Source organism: Rhodnius prolixus, unplaced genomic scaffold (genome assembly GCF_049639745.1).
Source record: "Rhodnius prolixus isolate KJV_2025 unplaced genomic scaffold, Rpr scaffold_1, whole genome shotgun sequence".
In the NCBI taxonomy this organism is placed as follows: domain Eukaryota; kingdom Metazoa; phylum Arthropoda; class Insecta; order Hemiptera; family Reduviidae; genus Rhodnius; species Rhodnius prolixus.
Window position 1 is genome coordinate 18,886,882 of NW_027411581.1, and position 27,519 is coordinate 18,914,400.

The window sequence follows — 27,519 nt, forward strand, 5'->3', positions numbered from 1 at the left end:
TGTAATTGTTTTTTACCATGAATGTCCAGAACGTTCAGCGTCACTTGTGCCCATATGGCCACTCCGAAAATTTTGAAACCACTTATAAACTGTTCTAATCGAAGGTGCAGAGTCACCATAATGTTTATCATGCTTCTCTTTAGTCTCCTGAGGCGTTTTGCCTTTCATAAAGTAGTGTTTAATCCACACACGAAATTCTTTTTCGTCCTTTTTTTGAAAATCACTCGACTTCCTCGATTCAAACGAATGCCAAACACAAAGAAATAGACCGATCTGGCTGAAACTTGGTGTGTGTTCTTCCAAGAGATGCTACTAACTAAACATAACCTCGATACGCGCCAGTGGTGCTATCTCTCTGACTTTGCACGGACTTTTCAAACGACCCTCGTACATAAAGTTTTATTCGTATTAGTTGCATTTTTAGTTTTCACGGTGGATAGTAAAGCCCACAAGCTTGCATAATATTTAATATTTGCGCATCTCCATAACCTAAGACATGAGAGAGGACTAATATTTTATCTGGATACCAGGACACTTAAAAAAAAATATCAGTAAATGAAGTTGTCGATTTGGCTGCAAAGAATACAAGGCTGCACGGGCCCACACTTAATGATTAATTACTTTAGAAAAAAAATTATTGCATCGAAATTGGCAGGATTAGTAGATTTCAATGAGAACAACAATCTTAGAGAGATTATAAAGAAGGCGACAACATGCGACACCAATTCCAGAGGTGTTACAAAAGTGGTGTTAAGCTTGGTTACGAATCGGTCGTACCAGAGTAACTCATAGATATTAGATGATTGGAGCCACCACATGTCGTTCATGTAACGCCCTTCCCTTTGCCAAGCAGTTATACAAGAATACATTAGTGAAGAATATTAAATCACATACCATCAGGAATAAATAAAGCTCTCGGCAATAACCCTAACTTAATTGAAAGTTTTGACACTAGTGGTTTAAAGGTACTTGGAAACAAATTTAAGTTATTAAGTTGTGGTTGTAGAAACGTTTCCATCGTCAGTTGGTTGGAAGTGATTGACTCAGATGTTAGAACAGAATTACCAACAGGTTTATGGTACAGTTTAGTAAGAGAAGATATTATTAAATCAAATCGAGCTAATTTTATGTTATTTATACTCAGTCGTTTCCTTACTTACTAAGTAAAGTCCACTTGAGATTTTAAATGTGGCTTACTTTAAATAAAAGAGAAAAATTCAATTAGAAAATTTTATTAAAACTGTCCGGTAGGACAGTTGTATAAGGGTTGACCATCAAAAACTGCACGAAAAAGCGTAACGTTGAAAAACACCCAACTTTGACAATTTTTTTCTCTTTTTCTATAAAAGATAAAATTCCCAAATTTTCTTTAAATCTTACTCCAAACCCTCCTTCATAACTGTAATTTTTTTGCAACCACCCAGATCTAATAGGTTTTGAGAAAAAAGTTGCCGAAAATGAGCAAAAACCGCTTTTTCAAAAAATGTTCTTGTTCTTGTTCTTCTTCTTGTTCTTGTTCTTGTTGTTACCTTTTTTGTAAACAACGTAGCGCCTAAACGCGTGAACCGATTTTCATGAATGAGGTGTCATTCGATTCGGAATTTTATGTAGATGTGCCTTTTGGGGGTCTCGACCCTGTACATCGTATGGGAGAGGAGTTAGCCCCCTTTATGTAAGGCCCCCTCCAAAATTATTATTACTAATTACTCTGTAAATCTTGGCCCGATTTTGATAAAATTTGGTAGGATGATAGGGTTAGGGCTCCCCTACGTAACATTAAAGCGGCGATCAGCTCTTACACTTGTTAAGGGGAAGTATAGGAATCGTTTCAAATTATCGACACGTGAACCGATTTTCATGAATGAAATGTCATTCGAATCGAAATTTTGTACAGATTTGCACTTTAAAAGTCTCGACGCCGTGCCTCATAAGGAGGGGAGTTTGCCCCACCCAAATAAGGCCCTTTCTAAAACTATTATTACCAATATTTCTATAACGCTTAGTCCGATTTTGATAAAATTCAGCTCGAATAAGTGGTTAAAGCTCCTCTACATTGCTGATGCTCTTGCACCTACTAAGAGGAAGTACTGCAATCGTTTAAATTATCAATGAGTGAACCGATTTAAATCAATGAATTGTCGTTCGATTAAAAAATCTTTGCCTCTTTGCCTAGAAGTTCTGCAATCGCAGTTTATTTTTCTTACTCCTCTTAAAAGGAAGTAATGAAATCGCAGTTTAATTTTGCTATTCACGCACAAATACCTTCCTATGTTATTCAAAACGCTTTTTCAAGAAAAGTTGTTACTGAGGATGGTTTGGGGGACCTTAACGATAATCATTCTTTAAAAAGATCTCTCTAGTGGTAGTTACGGTTCCGACTTACCATCTTATCAGGTTATAATGATAGAATTGCTTATTCCAAATTTAAAAAATCTGTAAAGCAGATATGTAACTTTGTAAAATAGACAAAAAGGAAAATCTATCCAAAAGGTACAAAAATCTCTTTAACAAAAACTTACAGTTTAAAATGTTAAGTATAAGGGTTGATTAAACGCCAAAAGGTACACAAATCAGCAAGCACTCAAAATTTCATTAATTCTTCATTAATATTTAAGTAATTTTACTGCATTAATATTCATTAATATTTTTTAGAATTTATTAGATGTCACAGACCCTTATGCTGGCCACTTCATTTATAATATTTTTTTGTTATAATTATGATAAATCACACATATGTACATGCATGTTAAAGTAGAAAAAGACAAAGTTAGAGTAGGCTACTGTCTTGAATTCGTCTTACCGAAATATTCGAGAGCACAAATAACACACAGTTATAACAAGTAGATTATTCAACAACAATTATTGATTTCTCTATTTTAATTTAATTTTACTTATAGTAAAATACTGGAATAATTAGCTGTCCTAAAAATATACATATCTTATTTACTTTATTTTACATATTACATTTTTTTTTATAAAAAAAAGTTTTGAATTTTTTAGCCTCATAATTTTTTTTTATTTTTTATAACGTTTTTCTTTTTAACCTGTATTTAATAGTTTGATTATTATAAATAACTAGATATTACAGTCAATCTACAGTGCTACTTGAACAAATATTTTGTAGACGAAAATGGCCAGCATAAGGGTCTGTGACATCTAATAAATTCTAAAAAATATTAATGAATATTAATGCAGTAAAATTACTTAAATATTAATGAAGAATTAATGAAATTTTGAGTGCTTGCTGATTTGTGTACCTTTTGGCGTTTAATCAACCCTTATACTTAACATTTTAAACTGTAAGTTTTTGTTAAAGAGTTTTGCTAAAACACTTGATCACCTGTGTCACCTCAGTTCAGTTGTTTATTTCATTTCAAGTTGTTCGGATTCTTTATTTATTTATTTATTTTTACCGTAAGAAAATTATTGTGCTCTATTCTGTTTTATTTAATGAAAAAAACGGATAATTAGGTTTTTTCCACACAGTGAAAAATTGTTTACAACAACGTTGCTTTACATCAAATAAAACTAGAATCTTTTATACTTTTTTTTTCACAAACCATGAAGAATGGAGAAAAGACAGATGAGATGAATTGATTAAAAAGTAATTCTTATCTCCTCAGATGGGCAGATTTCCTTGGAAATCTTAATACCAGTCACGCCCTGACAGTTACAATTGATTTAGGACGCTACGTGCTTGTAGGTAATAATCTCATCATCACAGGACCATTATTTCCTAACCATCAAAGAACACCGTTTAGAGATAACGTTTGTCACACCGCAGAAACATGAATACAACTCTGTTTAAACTCTTTTATTGTACAGCCATCAACGGTGAATCAATGTTAATTTATTAAAACCAAATTCCTTTAACCATGAAACTTACAAAATTCAAAATGAAGTCAATATAACTTGTTGACTTAATAATAACTAACATTTTATTAATTAAAATAGATGTTTATATAGATTCTATTACATTACAACAAACGCAACCAATAATTAGAATTTTTTTTTGCTTAATATAATATATTATATAGAATTTTTTTTTTATTTTTAGTGATAATGTTAACGATATCTTATTCCACAACCACTATCAGCAAGCTCAATAACTCTTAATATATGTATAAATATATATAGCCCGAGAGAATTAATACTTTCTAAACGATTGTTTATGATGAAATTATATACTAACGAATCGTCGAGATTAAAAGATTAGTTAGTTTTTATTTGAAAAATGTTTAATCAAACGCCCATAATATAAATCTATTTGAATCAATTAATATCATCTTATTCTTTAAAAACTATCTTTAATGTAGTCAGTTACTAAGAGTTTGTTAATTATACACTTCTATTAAATAAAATTTTAATGGCTTAGTAATAAAGGATTAGTCAAAAAAGTTCAAAGGAAATCCCAACGAATCTACTTCACCAACTGTGGGTCTAATCCATTATTTTTATCCAAAGCATTTCTTTATGCAAAAGTATTTTTTGTACTAACTTAGTGTTCTTTCCATGAACCGCATTTCTTAAACATCAAAGAATAACAAAAGTATTGTTAGATTGATTTGGAAGATTGAAACGTTCATGAGTTTTAGAGATTTTCTTGAATGTGTCTGATAAGACGGACCTCTAGTTAGCCACATATATTTATAATTTTCTCTTTTATTGAAATATTTCTCATACAAATTTATTTTGGAGTTTAATTTAGAGTGAAGTGAGTTACATTTTTACAGGTAATTTTTACAGGTTACAGGTAATTTTTTCACAATTACAGATCCAATTTTGCTAAGAGCTTTAAGAAGTAAATACACTTCTAAAATATGTTTTAGATGGAACCAATAAGAAAAACGGTGGTTCATAAGCTATATTTATTTGAAATATTTTAAATTTGAAAAAGAAATTGGCAAATAAGTAATTCTAAATTATATTAGTACAATTTTTTATAATTGGCACTTTACCAGCTGCCAAGCTAGCAGAACGATTAGTGGCGTGGCCCTTAAAGCTAAGATTTACTGGGAAACTAAGTTCAGTTTGCGATTTTGTCTCTAATTTCGATGAATTTGTAGGAGAAAATTGTAGTAAAATATATAATTACAAGTAGCGTAAGTATCGTGAGAAGACACACCATTTCGCAATAGTTTAACTGAAAATAACATTTAATTATTCAGTCAGTATATTGAATCATTTCTTAAGTGGATCAGGGAATAGATCCATTGTTCTGTGCTATTGATACTCTGGTTTTCGGTAATGAGTGAGGCAGCTGTGGCTAACCGAGTGGTACAGCAGGTGGTTGGAAATGACCGCAGGATTCCGACGCCTGATAAAAATAATTTATTCATTGCAATACTTTATAAAATATGCTAATTTTTATGTTTTGCAGATGGCTGACTGTAACTATAGTTCTTTAAACTTGATTAGACTCTGGTTTCTTGGCAGAATTGTAAATGGTGGCAAGGAGAAGTTCCCAATGGATTAGCAGAGCAATGAGTGTTGAAGCCACAGTGATAATGGAATTCTTTCATTATGAACGAAAAATAAACAAAAGTAAGATGATTTAATGTTTCATGTGATATGATTCACCATTACACTAAATTGCCACACCCACATTTTACGAAAGTTTTGAAGAAAACCTGTAAAGGTATCATCCAGCGATAGCTTTTAAGCTAAATAAAGTATTTTTATAAACGGCTTTAGATTTTTTAATGACTTATTTTAGCTGCAATGAAATTTCTGGTTGACGAAATGTAATCGTTTAGTTACCACCATTGTGTTCTCTAAATATGTAAATGGCTGTAGACTGCGTAAGGTTGGGTTAATTTCACACGTATTGAATATTTTCAGCGCTCTTCATGATGTGTCGAATTCAGTATTTATGCCACCTGTAGAGAGACACGGTACGTTGGTCGGACCATCTCCGCTGCCGTGGTGGTAGAACCTCTCTAGTTACTTGGCCCAATGATTAATGGAATTTTACTCAAATCTTATAAATTAAACAACCAATTTCTTGATCATGTTTTACAAGAAACATTCCGATAGGGTTAATGCTCAAACTAACTTTGATACAACTTGTGCATAATGTTAGTTTTTCTAAAAAAAAAAAAAAACAAATTGTAAGTCAACCCATTCAACTCTCGCGTGTTAATAAAGTAATAAAAGTGATTAAAAAAGGTCTAAGCTGTACACTAGAAATACAAGTCGTCAAAAACTGTTTAAGCCTTCCTGACAGTTGATTAAGAACTCGAAGAAGTTCTCTTATATCTAACCGCTGATGAGAAAAGAAGTAAAAAAAAAAATCCTCAGCAAAAAAGTATTGCGTCATCTAAACTCAAATCCTTTGTTATGAACTTATTTTTCTTTTTCTCATAAATTAAAATAGCTCACCACAACAAATTTACAAAACGTAACATATATTTTACGGAAGAATTGTTTTCTAAGTTATAATCTCTTATTCGCGATTAAAAATCAACCATCCGTTACGAATATGTCGTATGTATAAGTAGTTTCATAGTCATGGATTTCTTAACCTGTTAGAAAACACTATTTTATTTTCTATTGACAAAAAAGAATGTTTGTTGTCGTATTCAAATGGTAAACTTAACTATATACCGCCTAGTTTTCTGAATATATTAATTCAAAACATCTCTTTTTTAAAATTATACCTTCTCTAAATATGAATTTCAATATAGATGATTGCTTTTTTCAGTTCAGAAAGTTGGTTATTAGGTATTATTTTTTGGTAGGGAGATTGAGAGAATTGCCCTACAGGATATTTACTAATTTTATAAGAGAGCCACTTCAGCTTGATTTAATCCTAAAAATTCCTCATTCCAGTTCTCATCATGTAGAGTTAAGAGGGTTGATCTACTAACTAGATCATACCAGGCTTGATTACATCTTTTAGTTAATAAGATATTTTATAGCAAAAATGAAAATGAATCTCTGGTCCAGACTAACCTATTGCTTTGACTAAGATGTTTCAAATGTGTTGTCTCAGGCAGAAAAAAAAAGTTTTAAAAATTCTAAACACTTCTAAGCTTTCTTCAGCTTCTGACATAATTCCTATTGATGTATATAAGTAAAGAAAAAACACGATTAGTACCATCGGAATGACTTTTAAATTAAATGGCAAAACTTATTTAATCAAAAAACTTTCCTAAAGTTAGTAAAAAGCAGTGTTACGAAAAAATAACTGTAAATAACTTCTAAGGTTTACCTGTGGGCGGATTCATATAATAATGTGAATTCAATAATGTGAATAATTACTTGAATATAGTTGAATATACTAGGTGCATGCTTTTTCCTCCCCACAAATGAAGCATTGCATTCATCTGAAATAAAATTTATAACATTAAGAAGTAAATTGGAATTAGCTTACATCATCTTTAAAGCAGAGGTGGTTTATCACAGGCCGTTTTAACAATGATCATATTTTTGTTTTGATGCAAATAATTAAAACGTGCGCTGGAAATGAGGTATTGCGATTTAGTGTTTATCGATTTAGAGAAAGCTGGCGGACAGTGTGTCCAGGCTTTTTGCATGGAAAGCCAGCCCAATGAACCATTGAAAATTTCGTTGTCCTAGCACAATGTGATAGCTATAAAACAAAACAAAAAAGGTGATTGGCTATCCTAACTGTCCTACCTATAAATGGATTGAAATAAGACAGCAAGATGGTCATATCTCTATTTACCTCAGTCAGAAAGTGTAATTGAATGTGTCTGTCCTTTTCGATGTACGCCGCCCACGTCCCTAGTTTTGGCTGATGAACAGAAGGTGATTGCCCAGAGAACTGGAACAATCACGAAGTTGTAAAGCCAGTTGAATAATAGGGCATGAAAATTAACTTCTTAAATACAAAACGTGAAGGAACAGGTTCTCTGTTTAAGATTAAGAATTATTCATACTATAAATATGAAGGTATCTAAGGAGTGACAACCATCTAAATTGCTAAATAATTTCATTGCTGAAAAATTAAACTGCCTGAAAATGACGGCTGGAGGGTATTAGTTACAAACAATAGGCTGTTTGGAATTTTTACGCTATTTACAGTCATGCTAGGGGATGTTCCTTCGGTGTCTATAGGGTCAATGCTTCACCGATCCCTAGCAACATAACCGTTCCTTCAGGCATTCTATTTTAGATACGGTATCTAAGCCAGGAAGGTAGGGTTCTCTTATATTTAAATAGGATCATATAAAGATTAAAATTCTGATTAAAATCTTATTTCTCTTCGTGAATCTCCTTCAGGCTTAGTATATGATCACGGTGTATAAACATATTCAAGAAACTGCCAATGCCCGCAGTCTGTCTCGCGGCTGGACTACCAAATTATTTGTTTAAAGTTTTTTTTATTCTTTTATCAGGTTTAGATATATTTGGAAAAGCGTGAACCATTTTTGTTAAAGCTAGGCACAATTTGTATTCTGGTAATTTTTTCAAAAATGATTAAAACCTAGATCCTGCGTGCTTACGGATTGGTCTTAGATGGAAATATTTGATAATTGGAACCAAGGAATCACAAAGTAATTTGGATTCGAATTCAGCTGCAATCATACATCAATATAGTAATGTATCTTTCTATCTTTGTGTCGCTGCAACTCTTGCCTCCTCCGAAACTCTTTTCAGTTGTCTCTATTGATTGCAGCTGCCCTCCAATTGTAAGTACCCACAACCTTCTCGCATGGTTGGCAACACCATCTAGCCTCTTATGTTAGATTGTACTGATCTTCCTGTTTCTACCCAGTTTCTCCTATCCTGATCCGCGTACTTAGCACCTTTTTCCGTTCTCATCAAATGCCCCTTACCAATTATTGGAGTTTAATACAATTCCTTGTTCTCTCTCGTTGTCCAAAATTTCCTGCTACTTGAGTCAGAATTTTTCGGACAATTATCCTTTCGAGCCTTCTCAACGTGGTTCTTTTCATCTTCTAAAAAATGTTCGAGAAAAAACTATAAAACAAAAGTATCTAGTTATTCTAAAAGACACACTGTCTAATGAATATAAAAGCTAATTATATCAGTAATTACTGAAACTGATGACGTTAATCTAAAACTTCAATTCAAAAAATTATAACAACGGTAAAATAAGCAAAAAATATTTTTTAAAACTACAAAACTTTGCTTCGTGCAGGATTGAAGAAAGTTAAAATAATCGATAACCAAGTTAGTAGAAAGGCCAAACTCGAGTACTATAACATATCCGCCAATGCAAGTGCGATAGAGAACTTTAAATATTAGGTTCAAATAGAAAGCTTTTGCGTCGTTAGCCACTGGCTAAAGACGAGTTGGATATACCTATATCCAACAGTGTCCTTTGTAATGAGATAAACTCGCAATTTTTGTAATGCTGATCTAGACAATAATATAATAATTATGAAATAAATATTCAATAATTCTTCGCTTTTGTATTTTTCTAGAACATAGTCTGTAGATTGTGACACCTGATAACATCTGAATTACTTAAAAAGCACTACATTTTAGAGGACTCATTTAATCTTTTAAGCAACTTCCCTGTAAATGGGATTCTAGCAATTGATATCAAAGAACGAGATCAATTTTTCATGATGCTGTTGCCATTTTGTCTTTATGCTCCTGAATATCTTGTGCTTGGGTGAAAAAAGTGGTCGAAGAATTAGAAAGAACGCTTCATTTAAAAAAACTCTGTAGAGAAGGACTTGGGCCGAACTCTTGTAGATTTCCTTCTTTATGTAAACGTTAGAGAAGTGTCCATGGTAGAATCTGGAATCAATAGAGAATCTAGAAAGAAATTCGTTGTTCTTTGTAGGTAAAGAGCGTATGAGTTAGACAAAATTAGACGAGATAAGAGACTAGATCTCGTTGTTTTTGGCGTCTTCTAAAGAGATGGTGGATTTGTTCTCAATCTGGCCCTTCTACGGCAAGCTTGGGACTCTTGTACTGTTCTACCTACAGACTTGCACGCATCTCTTCCACCGCTTGTTCCTTAAATGCAAAGTAATATTAAAACTAGAATTATTTAAATCCACCAATTCTTCTAAAATGCACCTCAGAATTCTGCTTTCAGTGCCAAAGAGTAAATTTATCTGTCCGAGTATTACTTCACGAATGAAAGTTATCAACACTTATGGGACACTTCTAATTCTGAATGATTATCTAGAAATAATTTTCAGTTCTGTTTTTTCTTTTTAAATTTGGAAAGATTTCAGTGTTGAGACGTGGGCGGCTAGGATTTAGTGTGTTCGCCTGTTGGGAATTCGAACCACTTTTAGAGTCATAAATTTCCAAAAAGAAAAAAATAGTATTCTTGTTGTTGCAATAAAAAAACAAAAAGTTAAGGCGCGCCACGTGTGATGTACGATGACAAAGCACGTTATTAGTACCGGCGTGTTAGCTAGCGGACTATTAATTTTACTTCTAGGAGAGATTGAGAGGTCTTCAGTTCAGACGTAGAAACGTCTAATGGTTAAAAACAATCTATAAAAAAGTCATTGATCTTTAAAGAAGACCAAACTGAATTAATTATTTTCTGTTTATATTCATACGGGTTAATCGGCTTATATAGCACTGTCAAGTTTAAATGTAATTAAAAAAAGAAATATTGCAGCGGTGAACTGCTACTACCAAAGTTCATTCTACTAACAACTTTGCAGTCGGAGCAGCCCGTGAATTCTGTGGCAGTTGTGCTGGATTTTATTTTATTAACGAACCTCTTTGTCTGTGGATTTAATCTCAATGCATATCGAGCTAGTCTCCTGTCGAGTAAAAAATTCTTCAAAATCATTATTTTTATGTTATCACTCTTAATTTAATGTTCAAGAGTGTTGTCTAGACTATTTATTTACTAATAATTGTTCACTTCTTCTCGACCTAACATAAAAATCGCAAAAAAAGGAATGATAATAAAAAGCTTACACGTTTGTAAATAAGTTTTTATTTCCACGGTCGTTTGGCAGAGTCAAATCATTTAGACATTTAACCAGCAGGTGTATGTTGTGTTTTATGAAGGTAACTTTTATTTAAGTAACGATTAAATTGTGAACCCAATATAGATTAAACTGAATGTTTTGTAAACATCTAATAACTGTTTCAACCGTAGTAGAAGGTAAATGGTCAAAAGGATACCTTTTTTTTAACTGAATTCACCTATTATTTATTATCAGTTAAATATTTGGGTCATTTATAGAATCCTTCCAGTAAATCTTCCAGTATTAGGGCAAAGAAAGAACTTACAGGGCTACAGCCACCTTTTCTCGTACGTTCTCTTTATGTGTAGTAGTGTTATGTTCATTCAACGTTCCTCTTCATTAGACTATGTCTCTTTTGTGGCAACCCACCCTTATAAAGAAAAGCCAGAACACTTCTAGAATAATGAGCAAGTATACGCGAAGAACATCAGGGAAGAAGAGGTCCTTAATGCATTCTATCTCTCACTACTATGGCTACAATTAGAAAACATGTCCTCTTCATTTCCTTCCGCCTTCACCAGGCCACCACATGGTCCTTTGATAAGGCATTGATGTACTCCCTTCTCTTTTTACCCTTTATCACAATAACTGTCCTCAATACCTGCCTCGTAAGGTGTTGAGGAAAAAGAGTAATTCTCGTCTTACATATACTCTTCACGTCCCAAACACATGTATAGCTTCAGGATTCCAGGATTTTATGCGAACTAGAAAACGAATGCGTAATATAAAAACTTCGCAAGTATTTACTGTCAATAAAATTTCATTAAGAACATGAAATTAGTGAAAAATCTGATTGACCCAAAATTAGAATGAAAAGTATTGAGTTTTTCTGGATCATTCACAAGAATGATTTTATTTATAATTTACCTATCTTAAAAAAAAGTATTAATTTTTATAAGTTTATATCAACTTAATAATTTACCTTAAGCTAATTCGGCATATAACATGTTTTAAGTGTTCAGAATTTGGTTATTGTGATATTGTAGAGAGTACTTATTTCGACATTTTCAACAATAATCTCACAATCATCTAGATCAGTGAATATTCCAGCATTCATTTAGGGTAGATTTTAAGTAATTTTATACTAATGACATTTCGTAATTAAAGTTCACTTAAAAAAGAAAGATGTTTACTCTAATGTCACGAAAAGTGGCCCAGTTTTTAATGAAAGCATCATGAAGTCTAAAACTAACTCCATAATATTATAATAAAAATCTTGATCAGTTTTTGTGTAACGTTAATGTAAGCAGACTGACAAGTATAAAACCAAATTTGAAATCTTCTGTATTAGTCATCCAGTAGTGGGTAACTTACCGAAAACGCAAATGACAAAAAATTATAAAAAATTACATGTTATTTTTATTTAATATTTTTTCTTAATTTTTGACATTTGATTTTGACCTTCGTTATTAATGGAAAAATGGCTTCCATTAGAGTTAATTTTTCATTTGGAAAAAAAAAGGACAAAGATTGAAAGTTACTTAAACTTCAATTTCCGGGATGAGACAAAAAGGGAAAAAAAAGTCAAGGTGACAGTAATGGGATTATGAATATAAACAATCAGTCTGCAGTTCATCAACAACTGTCTATCTAATAGCAATCAAGAATGTATAAGATCCTGCAGCGATGCTGTGTGGTTTGTGGACAATGTGTGAAGCCAACAATAGCGATAGGCATTAGCCAGTGGTCCAGTCAAAGTGATTGATGAGCTAGAGTGGAACTGCTTTCATTGAAGTAATACTATTGAAGATTTGTTTTAAAGACTCTACAAAGGCAGTGATTTATTGACCTCTTGCTGTATTCTTGAGAAACCAGTTTGCCAATTGGACAATTCATAATTTTAAAGTAAATGATTGCAAAGAAAATTAATTGAAGAGGTTTTCTATGAATACAATGCAATTATGCATTCTTTTAGTAATTGGTGCTAACATATGAACTGACACTGAGTACAAGATACCTGGTCACACTTGTTAGTAGAGACTGTCAAAACCCAAAACGGTTTAAGGTCTTCCTGCTCAGCCATTTCAAGTATCGTGAGGAAGACGTCTAAAAGTGTTGTTGCAAGACCGCAACTTACAGAAATGCGCTTTTAATTATTGGTGAAGGAGGTTCATTGACATATTTGGGTTCTTTATGGGGAAAGTATTATTAGGATGCTCATGCTTAGAGCTGTCTGTAGTGGCTGTGAGGCAGATCTTATTTAGAGTCGTGAAGCTACTAAGCAATGTCCTAAAAATCCAACATTTGTAATGTCAATTTACTGCAACATTCTGTCTTCAATAGAATGACGACAGACATAACGTTATAGACGTGATTTTAGACTGGTTGATTCTAAGGTGGAACGTTGTTTTAAAGAGGCTCATCTGGGTAAACATTCAGACTGGGTCCTAGACAATTAAGCCAAATTTCCACTGAGGTAAAGACTACTTCTAGAATTCAGACAACAGTTTTCTGTTCCATATAAAACCGATGTTTTTCCTGCAAATTATAATTAGTAATAAATGCATCTTCAGTTATAGTTGGATCAAATGCATCAAACAAGTCTGACTGTATGGTAAAGTGTTGCCTGTCTGTCTGCGGCAGCTGTAATAGTGTCATTCGACAGTAATGTAATATTGTTTCACATTCTAATAATAACCTTCTTCTAGTAACTTAATTTGCACAATTTCATAAACTAAACAAACGAAAAATGGGCTTATGTTCGAGAACAAGAGGTGAAAAATAAGAAAAACTAAAATAGCTTTGCATTTCCGAATTAGGATTCAGGAAGTGAGGAAACAGGTAAAGGACTTGAAGTTGACAAGAATAAGTTCAAAAATCAATCCGAAGAAAGAAAAAGTAGATGTATGGAGAAGAATGTGAGAAAGCTTTGAATAAGAAGCTGTTGAATGAAAAACAAGTTGTTGCAGAGAAGACCAGAGGAAATTTACTGAGAAGTAGGGGACGAAATAACATTTTAGTTAATTATTAATGAGATGTTTCTTTAGATAAAGAAATCTATGAAAAAAAAAGTCTTAGAAATTGTACATGAAATAGATTGACCTTATAGAATCAACGACTTCTTCCCTAGCAGACATTTCTGAAAATGAGCGCCGCAAAATTTAACTTTATGAAGATAAATAAATAATAAAAATTCTATGATGTTCCAAATACCAACAAGAAGCTTAATTTAAAATAAAACAATCATTGGATTACTGAGCTTTCAATTTCTTAATCACAATTTCTAAGTGCATGTATATGTATACAAGATGCACATGACACATTCACTAGATATCTTATATTAGTTTTTACAATTATTAGAAAAAAAAGTGTTTAAAGATATTTTCGTACAACTTATTGATCTGAGGCGCTTCATTTCACTGCGATCGCCGAGTTGGCCTGAATGACAGAATTCACTATGCCTTATGTAATGACATTAATTAGTAGTATTATTAGCATTAGTATTAATGAACACTATTATGTCATTAATCTGCCTTAAGATACGTTCGATCATCTTATCTGACCTTAACATTTCTTTAGTAATTTTGTGATTTTGTTAATCACTTTGACAAAAGTGAAAAAGTACTTAGCCACATACAACTGATAAAATTTTACTTTTAAATTTAAGTATTTTTAGTGAATTATATTATAAATGTTTAAAATTCCTAAAAGTGTATAATTAACATGCAACCCTCGTTTTAGTGCGACTATAAACATACAGAACTAATTCTTATAAATCAGATCAACTACTTACAGTAACTTTTAAGTTCAAGCTTTGTGTACATACGATTTAATGGATGTAATATGCATAAATAAATTAAAAGTAAACTTAATTAACTCTTGATCACTAACAAATTATTGATCGCTCTGTTACTGAAATGCTGTTATCGTAACCTCTCTAAATTTGTTCGTTGTTTCCCTTTTTAAATATAAGTTTTATATGTAAGTATTTAGTTTGATTATAAAAAGTAATAATAGAAATGTCTTGAACAGACTGATAGCTTTTTATAAATTTAAGTATTATTATTTCAGATGAGTGCCATAACAACCTGGGCCCCTAAACTACCCAGTTTAATTATAACAACCTTTAATTAAAAATATTAAATATACACAAAAAAAAAAAGGAACAAAAATCACGTTTTAAAAGTTACAATTTTTCTACAGTTATATTTTTTCGCTGCAGAAATGAAATTTGGTAAGACGCATGAAACATGTTTATTTTTTTCTTAAACTTTTTGACTTATTGGTTTTGGAGTAGGCAGTCTGGAATATCAAATATTTTTTTTATGGTCACACTCAGATGTCGAAGAGGATGGGTATTTGATACTCTTTATTGCTGTTCAGATTTCATCAAACTGATGTTAGTTTTATCTCTCTCTAATTTCGGTTTTTTTGGATGCTCTACGTTGATCACTCAAGGTCGTTGTATTTAATAAAACAATTTTACCTAGACCTGTTATGAAGTGATGTAATGATCGCTAGATAACTTAATTTTATTTAATTAATTTAATTACTAGATATCTTGTGACCGCATGACATCGCTTTAGAGCTAAGTTTAATTTGGTTTTTTAATCAAGTAGGTATTTGGTTTAACCGCTAGTTTTTAACATACATATGTGATAATAATTATTGTAGCCTCCAACGTAGAGATTTTTTCTAAAAACGGATGACTACTTTTTCTTCGAGTAGGTAAATGTATAAAACCTTAAACGGCACATTGTACCATACATTAAATAAAGTTTGTAATATTTTCTACGACTGGAACTTTCAAACATAAATTGAAAACTGTTATAGAGTTCTCTCGCTATGAAAATCTGGGAAATTATTTTATTAGTAGGGAATGTGGAGGTAACATTAATTTGTATAATATGATAGATGATTAGTTCGTGACTCTCTGTGGAGATGAAATAGAAAACGAAGTTCGTTGAAACTAGTAAATGGTATATGTTACACAACATCCAGCTGTCGGTGCTTAAAATACCAAAAGTCCTCATTATATCGTTATAATTCCAAAACAAAATAAAATTGTAACGTGAAAGATTCAATTTCCTGTTAAAAAATAACAATATTAAATTATTATTCAGTTTCAAAAGAAGAAGATTGGATAAATTTTGTTATTCTTCCATTCTATCTTAAGGATTCACTGTGTAAACTTAACGAAAATCACTGTCATTTAGTCCACGCCAACTTATAAGATCAAGTTTTCTACACGAAACTATCTTCAAGGTAAAACTATAATTAATGCCTAGTAGAGCGAGAACAATTAAAGCCTAAAGAAGTTCATTCAACGTGAACATTTTACTTTTATGATGACAGGTTGAAAGAGATTAGATTAAGCACTGCAAAATTGGTCATTCTCTATGTAGCAATTTATTTTAACCACTTAATAATAACACTATTCACTTACAAGCTATAGTGGCCGCCCTGACGATGAGGGACGTGGTATTAAGTTCTTTAGTGACGTTAGTTTTTATAGTTTTTATAAGAGTAACTAATGATATTAGGAAATAAAAACAGTTTAGAATGATAATTTAAGAACATTTTAAAAAGAAGTTAGGCCTCTTTCATTCACAAGAGGAAGCCCTGAGCAGGAGCTGATGATACAAGCACCTATGGCCAAAAACCATGATTTGTCCTAGAACAGGGGTCGGCAACCTATTTTAAGTAGAGAGCCATTTCTTCTTAAATAATTTTAATAAATCTTACCAAGAGCCGCAAGGATGATAAAGTGTAAAAACCTCTGTAGATCGTTTGCATTCACAAATCATTATTTTATGATATTCAATAACATTTAAATGTTTTATATATTTTCACATATTGCAAAGTAAATTAACAAATAAATAATAACTAAACCTGTATTTGAATGAAAATGGCGGCAGCCTTTTATAATTACGTACTGTATTTTAATATAATTCTATTCAAGTTCAAACCAAATCTCATTTAAAATTCTTTTTGAAAAAATATCTTTTCTTTAATTGAAATTGAATTTGTTTCAATAAAATTGAAATATAAAATTTATTTTGGACAGGCTGAAGAGCCACACAATTTGGATAAAAGAGCCGCATGCGGCTCACGAGCCGCGGGTTGCCGACCCCTGTCCTAGAAGAAACAATAACGCTCTTTTTCTGACTTTCTGTTTTTACAATCCCCAAAGTTCTAACCTGTAAGATTTTGATTTTTTAAAATGTTTTTATTTAAAAATAAAAAAAATCACATTTTTATTAAAGAACATAATATGTATGTTCGAAAGAAATTAATGTTGGTAGATATTTTGTTGAGTCTTTATGGTGAAAACATAATCAATCGTAGACTGCCCGTACAGTTACTCTGACTGCTTTCATAATTCTTGATCAAGTTTTAATTATATATTTTGTAAATGACTCGTATTTTTTTTTATTCTATTCATTAAATTATTTATTTCATAGTTCTTATTAATTCTACTCTTTAATTCAATTTTCTTCCAAAGCTACAGTGAATGTACTAAAATACAAGCAAAATGTATTCATTCATTTACACAGCTTTATAACAAAATCAAATAGTGAACCATCACCTAGCAACCTTTGATTGACTTGAGGCAATTAGACTCGAAGAAAAGTTGGTTAATTGGTTTTCTTTGTAACTGTCTCAACTATAAATTCTACCATTTATAGTGAAAACTTCAAACAGTTTTCTCTCTTTATAAGCTTTCATTAATTCAATATTCTCTGAAAAATTTTTGGTCACCTTTCTATTAATTTTATAAATGAAATAGAGCAAGTAATGCTGAAAGAGAATTCGAATACGAACATCAGTAATTTTAATGAAAATTCATTTGTGATTCTAAACTATATTATGTTTTATTTGTTAAATTATTTTAAAACACGTGCTTCTTAAGACAAAGAAACCAAATCCCAGAACAGAATTTTCCCCGGATCTTGCTTGTCCAGCGAACAGTGTTATTTATGGTAATTTAATATTTACAGTAAACCAACCGTACTTCAACTTGTGTGCAGTAACGTTAATCGTTCCGTAATTCAACATGAGCAGCCTTGGAAATCGTTAAACTAAGGTTTTCCATTAATTCTTTGTTTTTTTAAATAAAAGCTCTAGGAGCGGATCAGTGTGGTTATCACGCGATAAAATCAAGATTTTTCCAAGCCATGTTTGAAAGAAATACTTTTAATTAGAAATTCTACTAAAATTAAAATATCTATTCAAAATTAGAAATTCTATACACAAAGTATTCCTAAAATACATAATGTATAGGTTAAAAACCTTTAATGAATTAATAATATGCATTTATTTAAAAAGAAATTAACAATAACAGAAGTAACATAAAAACGTCACTAATAACATAAAGAGACTTGACAGAAACACAAACACATTCTGGAATACGGTTCTATACATAGGTAGTGTGTATTGTATTCGCGAAGTTTTGAGCAAATCTCGAGGTATTCTCGAAAATAGGAATAAATCCGTTCAGTAAAATATTACTTCCTTTTGAGATATTTTCTTCTAATTGCAATTTCAGCAAGTCTTCTTTATATCGCTTTTGTTCATTGAAATTACACTGTAAAAGGTCTGAGGCGTACCTGCCTCTCTCACAATGGTGCATTTGTACGAATTTTTCTGGAAGATGCTTTATTAATTAATTTACGATTTCTATAAATGTAAAACCTAAAAAGAAGGGGGAAAAAAACACTTTTTCAAGCTAGCTCATGCGTATGCATACCAATTTTCATGAAAAAAAAAAGTTAAAATCAATCACTGTAAACAAAATTTAAAATTAAATATCGACTTATTCGAAATCTAAAAATGTATCGTAATTGGAAAATCATAACTTGATTGAAATTTATAGATACTCGGACATGATATGATAAAAAGAGTTTTAGAGTGAAATACATATATGCAAATAGATAATATGCAAATTTACTTTAAAATAAATTGATATATTTAAAATTCAAAATTATTTTTCTTTAGTTTTTTTGTAATAATAATTTTGGTTTAGAAATGGAATCAGGAGCGCTTTAATAAATTTGAATATTTTATTTGATAAACAATTTAAATTATAGTGAAATGCAGTAGGATTAAAGCTACGTATAATTTTATTAAAACTAATTTTAAGTTTTAACGTCTCTGTTAATCTCACTAACTGAATTCAAAAATATGTATGTTGTTGATGATCACTTATCACTGGTTAATTTGTTAAGGGGAAGTGGATGCATATTGCCCTCTAGCGACTTAAAAGATTTCATTTTCATATTCAACCCAAATGAGAATTTTGTAAATAAATTAATCATTATTTTTATTACACTAATTATTCATGAATTTAGTTACATTAAAACTGTCCGGTAGGACAGTTGTATAAGGGTTGACCATCAAAAACTGCACGAAAAAGTGTAACGTTGAAAAACACCCAACTTTGACAATTTTTTTCTATTTTTCTATAAAAGATAAAATTCCCAAATTTTCTTTATAATATAGGGCAAATCCTTCTTTATAACTGTAATTTTTTTGCAACCACCCAGATCTAATAGGTTTCGAGAAAAAAGTTGCCGAAAATGAGCAAAAACGGCTTTTTCAAAAAATGTTCTTGTTCTTGTTCTTCTTCTTCTTCTTCTTCTTCTTCTTCTTGTTGTTCTTGTTACCTTTTTTGTAAACAACGTAGCGCCTAAACGCGTGAACCGATTTTCATGAATGAGGTGTCATTCGATTCGGAATTTTATGTAGATGTGCCTTTTGGGGGTCTCGACCCTGTACATCGTATGGGAGAGGAGTTAGCCCCCTTTATGTAAGGCCCCCTCCAAAATTATTATTACTAATTACTCTGTAAATCTTGGCCCGATTTTGATAAAATTTGGTAGGATGATAGGGTTAGGGCTCCCCTACCTAACAATAAAGCGACGATCTGCTCTTACACTTGTTAAGGGGAAGTATAGCAATCGTTTCAAATTATCGACACGTGAACCGATTTTCATGAATGAAGTGTCATTCGAATCGAAATTTTGTACAGATTTGTACTTTAAAAGTCTCGACGCTATGCCTCATAAGGAGGGGAGTTCGCCCCACCCAAATAAGGCCCTTTCTAAAACTATTATTACCAATATTTCTACAAAGCTTAGTCCGATTTTGATAAAATTTAGCTCAAATAAGTGGTTAAAGCTCCTCTACGTGGCTGTGAAGTGCCATCATGCTCTTACACCTACTAAGAGGAAGTACTGCAATCGTTAAAATTATCAATGAGTGAACCGATTTACATCAATGAATTGTCGTTCGATTCAAAATCTTTGCCTTTTAGGGAGAAGTACTGTAATCGCAGTTTATTTTTCTTGCTCCTCTTAAAAGGAAGTACTGAAATCGCAGTTTAATTTTGCTATTTACGTACAAATACCTTCCTATTTTATTCAAAACGCTTTCTCAAAAAAATGGTTATTGAGGATGGTTTGGGGACCGCAACTATAATCATTCTTTAAAAAGATCTCTCCAGTGGTAGTTACGGTTCCGATTTAACACCTTATCAGGTTATAATGATAGAATAGCTTATTCCAAATTTTAAAAAATCTGTAAAGCAGACGTAACTTTGCAAATAGACAAAAAGGAAAATCTATCCAAAAGGTACAAAAATCTCCTTAACAAAAACTTACAGTTTTAAAAGTTAAGTATAAGGTTTGATTAAACGCCAAAAGGTACACAAATCAGCAGTTCCCAACATTTCATTAATACTTCATTGATATAATTTAAGTAATTTTACTGCATTAACTTTTCCTTCACATTTTTTAGAATTTCTTAGATGTCACAGACCCTTATGCTGGCCAGTTCATTCATAATATTTTTTTATTATAATTATGATAAAATGAGTGATGAATTATTCTGAGTAGTCACATATACATGCATGTTAAAGTAGAAAAAAACAAAGTTAGAGTCGGCCACTTTTTAAATTTCAATCACGGAGGATTCAAAACAATATTTCAGTCTTAAATTCGTCTTACCGAAATATTCGTGAGCACAAATAACATACATTTAATAACAAGTAGATTATTCAACAATATTTACTCATTTCTCAATTGTAATTTAATTTAGTCCCCCTAATTTTACTTATGGTAAAATACTGGAATAATTAGCTGTCCTAAAAATATGCATATCTTTATTTTCTTTATTTTATATTACATATATATAACATTGTGGGAAGAACACCTAGATTGAGAATGTAATTTAAGAAAACTATATTATTTGCGATAAAGCCAGATTATTTATTACTTATTATTACAAACGTTTGACTACAACATAAAATAACAATTACTTTAATCGAAGAATGAACTTAAACCAATGATTTTTATTTAAAAATAAAAATAAATGCATAAAATCATTGATGTAAAAAAAGTTTATGAATTTTTTAGCCTCTTATTTTTTTTATAACGTTTTCTTTTTCACCTGTGATTAATAGTTTGATTATTATAGATAAATAGATATTACAGTCAATCTAAGTTAAATGGTGTGCTACTTGAGTAAATATTTTGTAGACGAAAATGGCCAGCATAAGGGTCTGTGACATCTAATAAATTCTAAAAAATGTGAAGGAAAAGTTAATGCAGTAAAATTACTTAAATTATATCAATGAAGTATTAATGAAATGTTGGGAACTGCTGATTTGTGTACCTTTTGGCGTTTAATCAACCCTTATACTTAACTTTTAAAACTGTAAGTTTTTGTTAAGGAGATTATATTTCAATGTCAGTATTTTGTACTAGCACTAAACACACTTGTTGCCAAACTATAAGACAAGGCTAGTTGAATTGAGCAAAGACGGTCTTGTCTTTATTAAGCTGATTAATTCATATTCGATACAACTGGCATTAAAGTGTTTTAAGATTTAGGCGTTTTTGCGAATCTCTATGGAGATTCTCTACAATTATAGAATCTCCAGAACCTCCTTCCGACACCTATCTTTTGCTTCTCTTCACGTTTCATACTCATAAAAATTCATATTATATTATACATGTATGTTTTATTCTATCTATGGTTCATTTTTAAACGCCTGTCTTACCAATTTTTTTTTTTTTTGTCAGACTGGTTTTGGGAGTTATCCATCATCACAGGAAGATTTGTTTTTGAGAATTTGACTTCAGCTCTAGGCGTGTAGTGTTAATTTAGTTAGATTCTCTACATCAAACTGATTAATCAGTTTCTGTTGATGGATGAATATCCGAACTGACGAGGAATACAAATGCGTGCTAAGACAATCATTATTTATTTAAACTGCTTACAAGAGATTTTCTGTCAAAAATAAATGTAAATTGTAACAAGTGCAATATCTTACTAATTCATAAATTTCACTTTTATACCGTAAATATAAACATTAAAAACAGATCATTTTGTAGTTAAGGTTATTTATTTATTTTGCAAATGTAACAACATTTAATTACTGGTTACTAGTAATAATCAAATTGCAGTTTAATTTTATACTGTTTGATAAACTTGTAATAAAATGTACTAAAAGTCCTTTTAATCACTTATAAATCTTAATGAGGTTTTTTGTAGAGTGAAAAAAAATAATAAAATAGAGTTAAGGAGTCAAGTCAGTTAAGGAGTCATCGGCCGACACCCGGGTCGCTGTCACGTCCCACGCCAAGGCGGTCCTACTCGACAACGGAATGTGGTGGGTGACTCACTTGTCTAATCCCAGATCTGGACAACGGACTCAATGCAAGAGAGAAAAAACAAAAAAACGTAACTTGTAAAAATCCGCCTATAGGATAAACGGTACTATGATTTAAGTTTGGCAGTGCGTCCGGTGGAGGACGGTACGTGAACAAGGTCTGCAATACTAATCAGTGTTCGCTAAACAACTTGTTCTTTTTTATGTGCCATGCTGTAATTATTTCTGCTTAACTATAGTTATATATTTTATTATTATTATATTATTATACATTTAATTTGAAGTGCAGAGTTACGAGGTGTGTTCAAAAAGTAACGGGAATTTTCGTTTTTTGAAAAAAATATTTATTTATTCATCTACATTAATATTGTCGCCTTCAAAGTAGTCCCCTTCGCATACAATACACTTGTGCCAGCGCTTTTTCCAATCCTCGAAACACTTCTGAAACTCGATCTTTGTGATAGCTTTCAGCGATTCGCTTTTAATGTCATCTATGCTTGTAAAACGACGCCCTTTTAATGTTCTCTTTATGTTTGGAAATAGAAAAAAGTCACATGGAGCCATGTCTGGCGAATATGGAGGCTGGGGCATCGTTAAAGTTTTGTTTTTGGCCAAAAATTCACGAACAAGCAATGAAGTGTGAGCAGGTGCATTATCGTGGTGCAAAATCCATGAATTGTTTTGCCACAAATCCGGGCGTTTTTTTCGGATTGCTTCACGCAAACGGCGTTGAACTTGTAGGTAGTACTCCTTATTGATTGTTTGACCTTGTGGCAAGAATTCATGATGCACTATGCCATTAAAATCGAAGAACACAGTGAGCATAACCTTCACATTCGACCGCACTTGTCGAGCCTTTTTCGGTCTTGGCGATCCAGAATGCCTCCACTGGGACGATTGAGCCTTAGTTTCGACATCATATCCGTAAACCCATGTTTCGTCACCTGTTATAACACGTTTCAGTAGATCCGCATCGTTGTCGACTTCATTGAGTGACTCTTGAGCAACTTCCATTCTCCGCTGTTTTTGTTCGAAATTCAACAATTTTGGAACAAATTTTGCTGCCACACGTTTCATACCCAAAACATCCGAAAAAATTTCATGGCATGAGCCAATTGATATGGCAACATCATCAGCGACTTCTCTGATTGTGATTCGGCGATCGTTCATAACCATTTCTTTCACTTTTTTCACGTTTTCATCGGTTGTTGATGTGCTTGGACGTCCAGGTCGTTCGTCAACTTCAACGTTTTCGCGGCCATCTTGGAAACGCTTATACCACTCGTAAATCCTTGTTTTACTCATAGCAGACTCACCATATGCCTTTATTAACATTTCACACACTTTATTTCATTTTTTACGCAAAATTTAATACAAATTCTTTGATCCTTTTTTTTTAACAAACAAAAATCGCCAAGCTCGAAAAACACGTCTAACCTTAACGGCTGCCACTTAAGAAGTAAACAATGAATATTACTGAAAATTTTATCGTACTTCAGGGGCATGTGTACCAACATAATAAAAAAAAAAATTTTACAATCAGACTCTCCAAACCCGCGAAATTTAAAAATTCCCGTTACTTTTTGAACACACCTCGTATAATGTTGAAATAATTTCTTTAAATTATTTAGATTTTTTTTTAAATATTTCCTACTGATCTTCTCAAATCTTTTGCAACATCAAAAATAATAAGTAATGATGAAAAGCGATGTTGAGTACCTTCTATATCACTGACAGTTGTCACCGATACATTCGACGAATATACGAGTACATGGTTCAAATAAAACCACAACATAAAAAGTTATGTGGAATTTGAAAGGTCGTACTACACTGATGGCTTGTTGTAGTCTTGGATCTGCTGATCACTATTTGCATTGGCCTAGATTCTGTCATTGGGAAATGATTGGATTTATACTAGCGAGGATTCTGTCTATAAATCATTCTATAATTTTTCGCTAACGTTTCAACAGATTTATTGCATTTTTTTGGAAGCGTTATTTTCTGCGTTGGTTGGGGCTATATAAGCAGTATTGAAGCCAAGAGATTTATCTGAATTCCAAAATGCGTTAGTGTATAACTGATTCTAATTTCCAAATTCATTAGTATAATCTTCTTTCATTGGCTTTTCGAGACTTGAGGATTCGATTGATACTCTCCCTCTCTCTCCAATCCAGGATTGCGGTGCAGAGCATGCAACTCCATCTTCTTAACAATTGCTTTGTAAGGAAACCAACATGGGTATTGTATAAGTGATTCTTTTATTCGAATAAAGCCCATTCATATTTTATAGAGTAAACTTATTTACATCTGTACTTGCAGGAGAATTACCCATTTCAGACTATTTTTATCGCTTAGGAACTGGATTAAAAGGTCAAAATTTTCTTTTTAAGAGTTATATTCAAATTTTTTGCTAATGAGACTGTTCGGATAATTATTCTTCTAATTATAGCCACCTTTAAAACCCCATCTCATATAGCAAAATTAGGTCATTATAATGCCAGTCATTAGAACCAGGAAAGTAGTACTTTAAGGTCCAGAACAGCGGTCCAGTAAGAGAAAATATTTCAGTAGTCGCCAGAGCATTGAGATGGCCCCGGGCATCAATCTTACTAATTGTTGACGCTCATTAAATTAAAAAAAATAAACTAATTAAAGCGGGTGTGGTGGACTTGAAGTTTTCTGAGGATTGGTCATGCAGCTTACTGAGGGTTGGTCATGCAGTGGAAGTTTCAGCACCAAGAATTTTCTTCAAACTGTGCATACAAGGTTTCGAGGAAGTTATGTCCCCATGATCAGTGATTCTTGTTTTCACTGATCAACAAACTTGGAGGTTTTATTAAGTGTTTTATTGACCCAGTAACCTTATCAGAAATTTTACGATAGAAGCCTGCTAAACCAACCCCCCACCCCTCTAGGAGCCCCAATTTGCACAATGATTTTTCCTACAGAATGTTCTAAATAAAATTTTAACCCTATATGAAGTTAGTATCGATTAGTCACTTTTTTTAAATTTGGAATTGGCCTTAAATATAAATTTTATTGATTAACTCCAAATTCAATTGCAGATTATACTCTCTAATAGAATAAAAATATTATAGAATTTATGAGAGAAGTCCAATTACCAATGGAACCTTGTTCCCTACAATGATTGTTGCCAGTAAAATAGAAATTAATGATAAAAATAGCAAAACAATGTTTAAATGAGCTGACAATTACCGCATCACGTGACAGTGCAACATTACATTCAAATAATAAGTATAGACATTATTCATTTGTTTTATTTCATACCCATTGATTTATTGTTGAAATTACCAGTGTTATTTTTAAAGATGTAAACAACGCGTAAGGTAGGAGTCATTGCTATTAACAATAGTCATATCGTGCTTATTGTTGTCCATTAAGTGCGTTTTGTTAAGTGTTGAATTGGTTTCGCTGAAATCATCGATATTTTTTTATGCAACTATAGTTCTTGATTCATTCTGTCCGGCATATAATCAAAGAATATTAACTATTGTCATTTCATTAAAAATAGATCATCTAGTATTTTATTATTGTCTTTTTTGTTTTTTTAGTGTGCATTACAGAGGAACAGAACAAAAAATGGTCTTAATTAAAAATAAGAAAATGTGAATTAATTAACTAACACTTGGTGTTCACAATGAAGCTAATTTTTGTACTTCTTTTTTTTTGTTAAATAGTTTCTATTGCTGTGTAATGCGATCCTGTATTTCGATTCAAATGGAACCTTCAAATCATTGTTGCTTTGCGGTCGCTTTGAAGGTGTTACTTGAATATAAATTTTTCTCTTTTTTTTTCTGCAGGCTCAAACTGGCAATTCTCTATGACCCTCAAATTTGCACTTGGCCTATTGATCGTAAGCCCTCTTTCTTAAATTTTAAAAGTAGTCTCTTCAATAATCGTTAATTTCTTCACTTTAAATTTTACTTTTCGAAAGTAACAAGTATCTCACTTTTTGTGATTGTCATGACTTTGCGTAAGTTGGTTTCCTTTTTTAATATAAAAATGATTCAAAAATCTCGCTAGAAAGTTAAGTGTCATTCTTTGCAGTTTTTGAAATTATAAATTTACACTTTTTCCCAAAATAAATCGATTTTCTCTTGGTTAATTTTTCAAGTGAAAAGCTTCATTACGTATCTACAATATTCAGAGTTTTTATAAAATCTTTGAAGCTATTTTTACTGGCAATTGTCTTTGTAAAAGTCGCTTTTACGTTTGTCATTATGAGTTTTTTTGTTTTGTTTTTCAGATGCCTTGTTCTACAAACCAATTAGATGTACGAATGATATTGGAACATTTTATTGAAGTTTCTCTCTCTCAGTGAGTAAGGCAATGTAAATAGTAAATGTTAAAATATTATTTTGTTATTAGAAATATAGAGTTGAATATTTTTGTTGAACTACGACTCACGCCGGCAGCGAGCACAAATTCAGATCTCTAAGTATTACTTGTTTTGGACATATCAAGTGAGAAATTTTATAAAAAAGAAAAATCAAACCAGCTAAATATAAATACTATTTTTACAAAGAATTCAACAGATATCCCAGAATCCTTCAATGAAGCCTATAAACTGCCCGCTTTGTAGGCTTTTGTAGATCTGTTTTGTGATAGACGTTTACTAGGACACGGAATTTGATGGAAATGTCGTTTCTTTAACGCTAATTGTCAATCAGCTGGTATATTGTTGGAACCCTCAACATAAGGCCGCAAGAACTATATCCATTGGCACCCATCTGTCTGAAACTATGAATGCCAAATGTGATTTTCAAACTTTATTATTCGAATTTGAATTAAGCAGATCGCTCAACCCCTCTTGCAAACAGATATCTGTGAGATCCTTTTACAGTACTCATTTTTTCACAGTAGGGTCACAAAAAAAAAAAAATGTAATTTAAGCGAAAACTCAATTTCTGAAATAAGATACGATAGCAATATTTGCTCTTG

At 31.8% G+C, this 27,519-nt stretch overlaps 2 protein-coding genes across 4 annotated transcripts in view; both read left to right on the top strand.

Annotated features, from left to right (window-relative positions):
- Positions 1–23,092, top strand: part of LOC141456907 (uncharacterized) — a 140,655-nt gene extending 117,563 nt beyond the window's left edge. The window contains exons 11-13 of the transcript XR_012460109.1: positions 5,381–5,544; positions 14,955–15,117; positions 21,968–23,092. The gene's annotated coding sequence lies outside the window, so the exon portion shown is untranslated. The remainder of the gene's footprint in view (positions 1–5,380; positions 5,545–14,954; positions 15,118–21,967) is intronic.
- A 3,748-nt stretch (positions 23,093–26,840) lies between these two features.
- Positions 26,841–27,519, top strand: part of LOC141456848 (uncharacterized) — a 74,087-nt gene continuing 73,408 nt past the window's right edge. The window contains exon 1 of one of the 3 annotated variants that reach the window (XM_074133181.1): positions 26,841–26,895. The gene's annotated coding sequence lies outside the window, so the exon portion shown is untranslated. The remainder of the gene's footprint in view (positions 26,896–27,519) is intronic. The other 2 variants (XM_074133217.1, XM_074133208.1) reach the window with 2 other exon arrangements.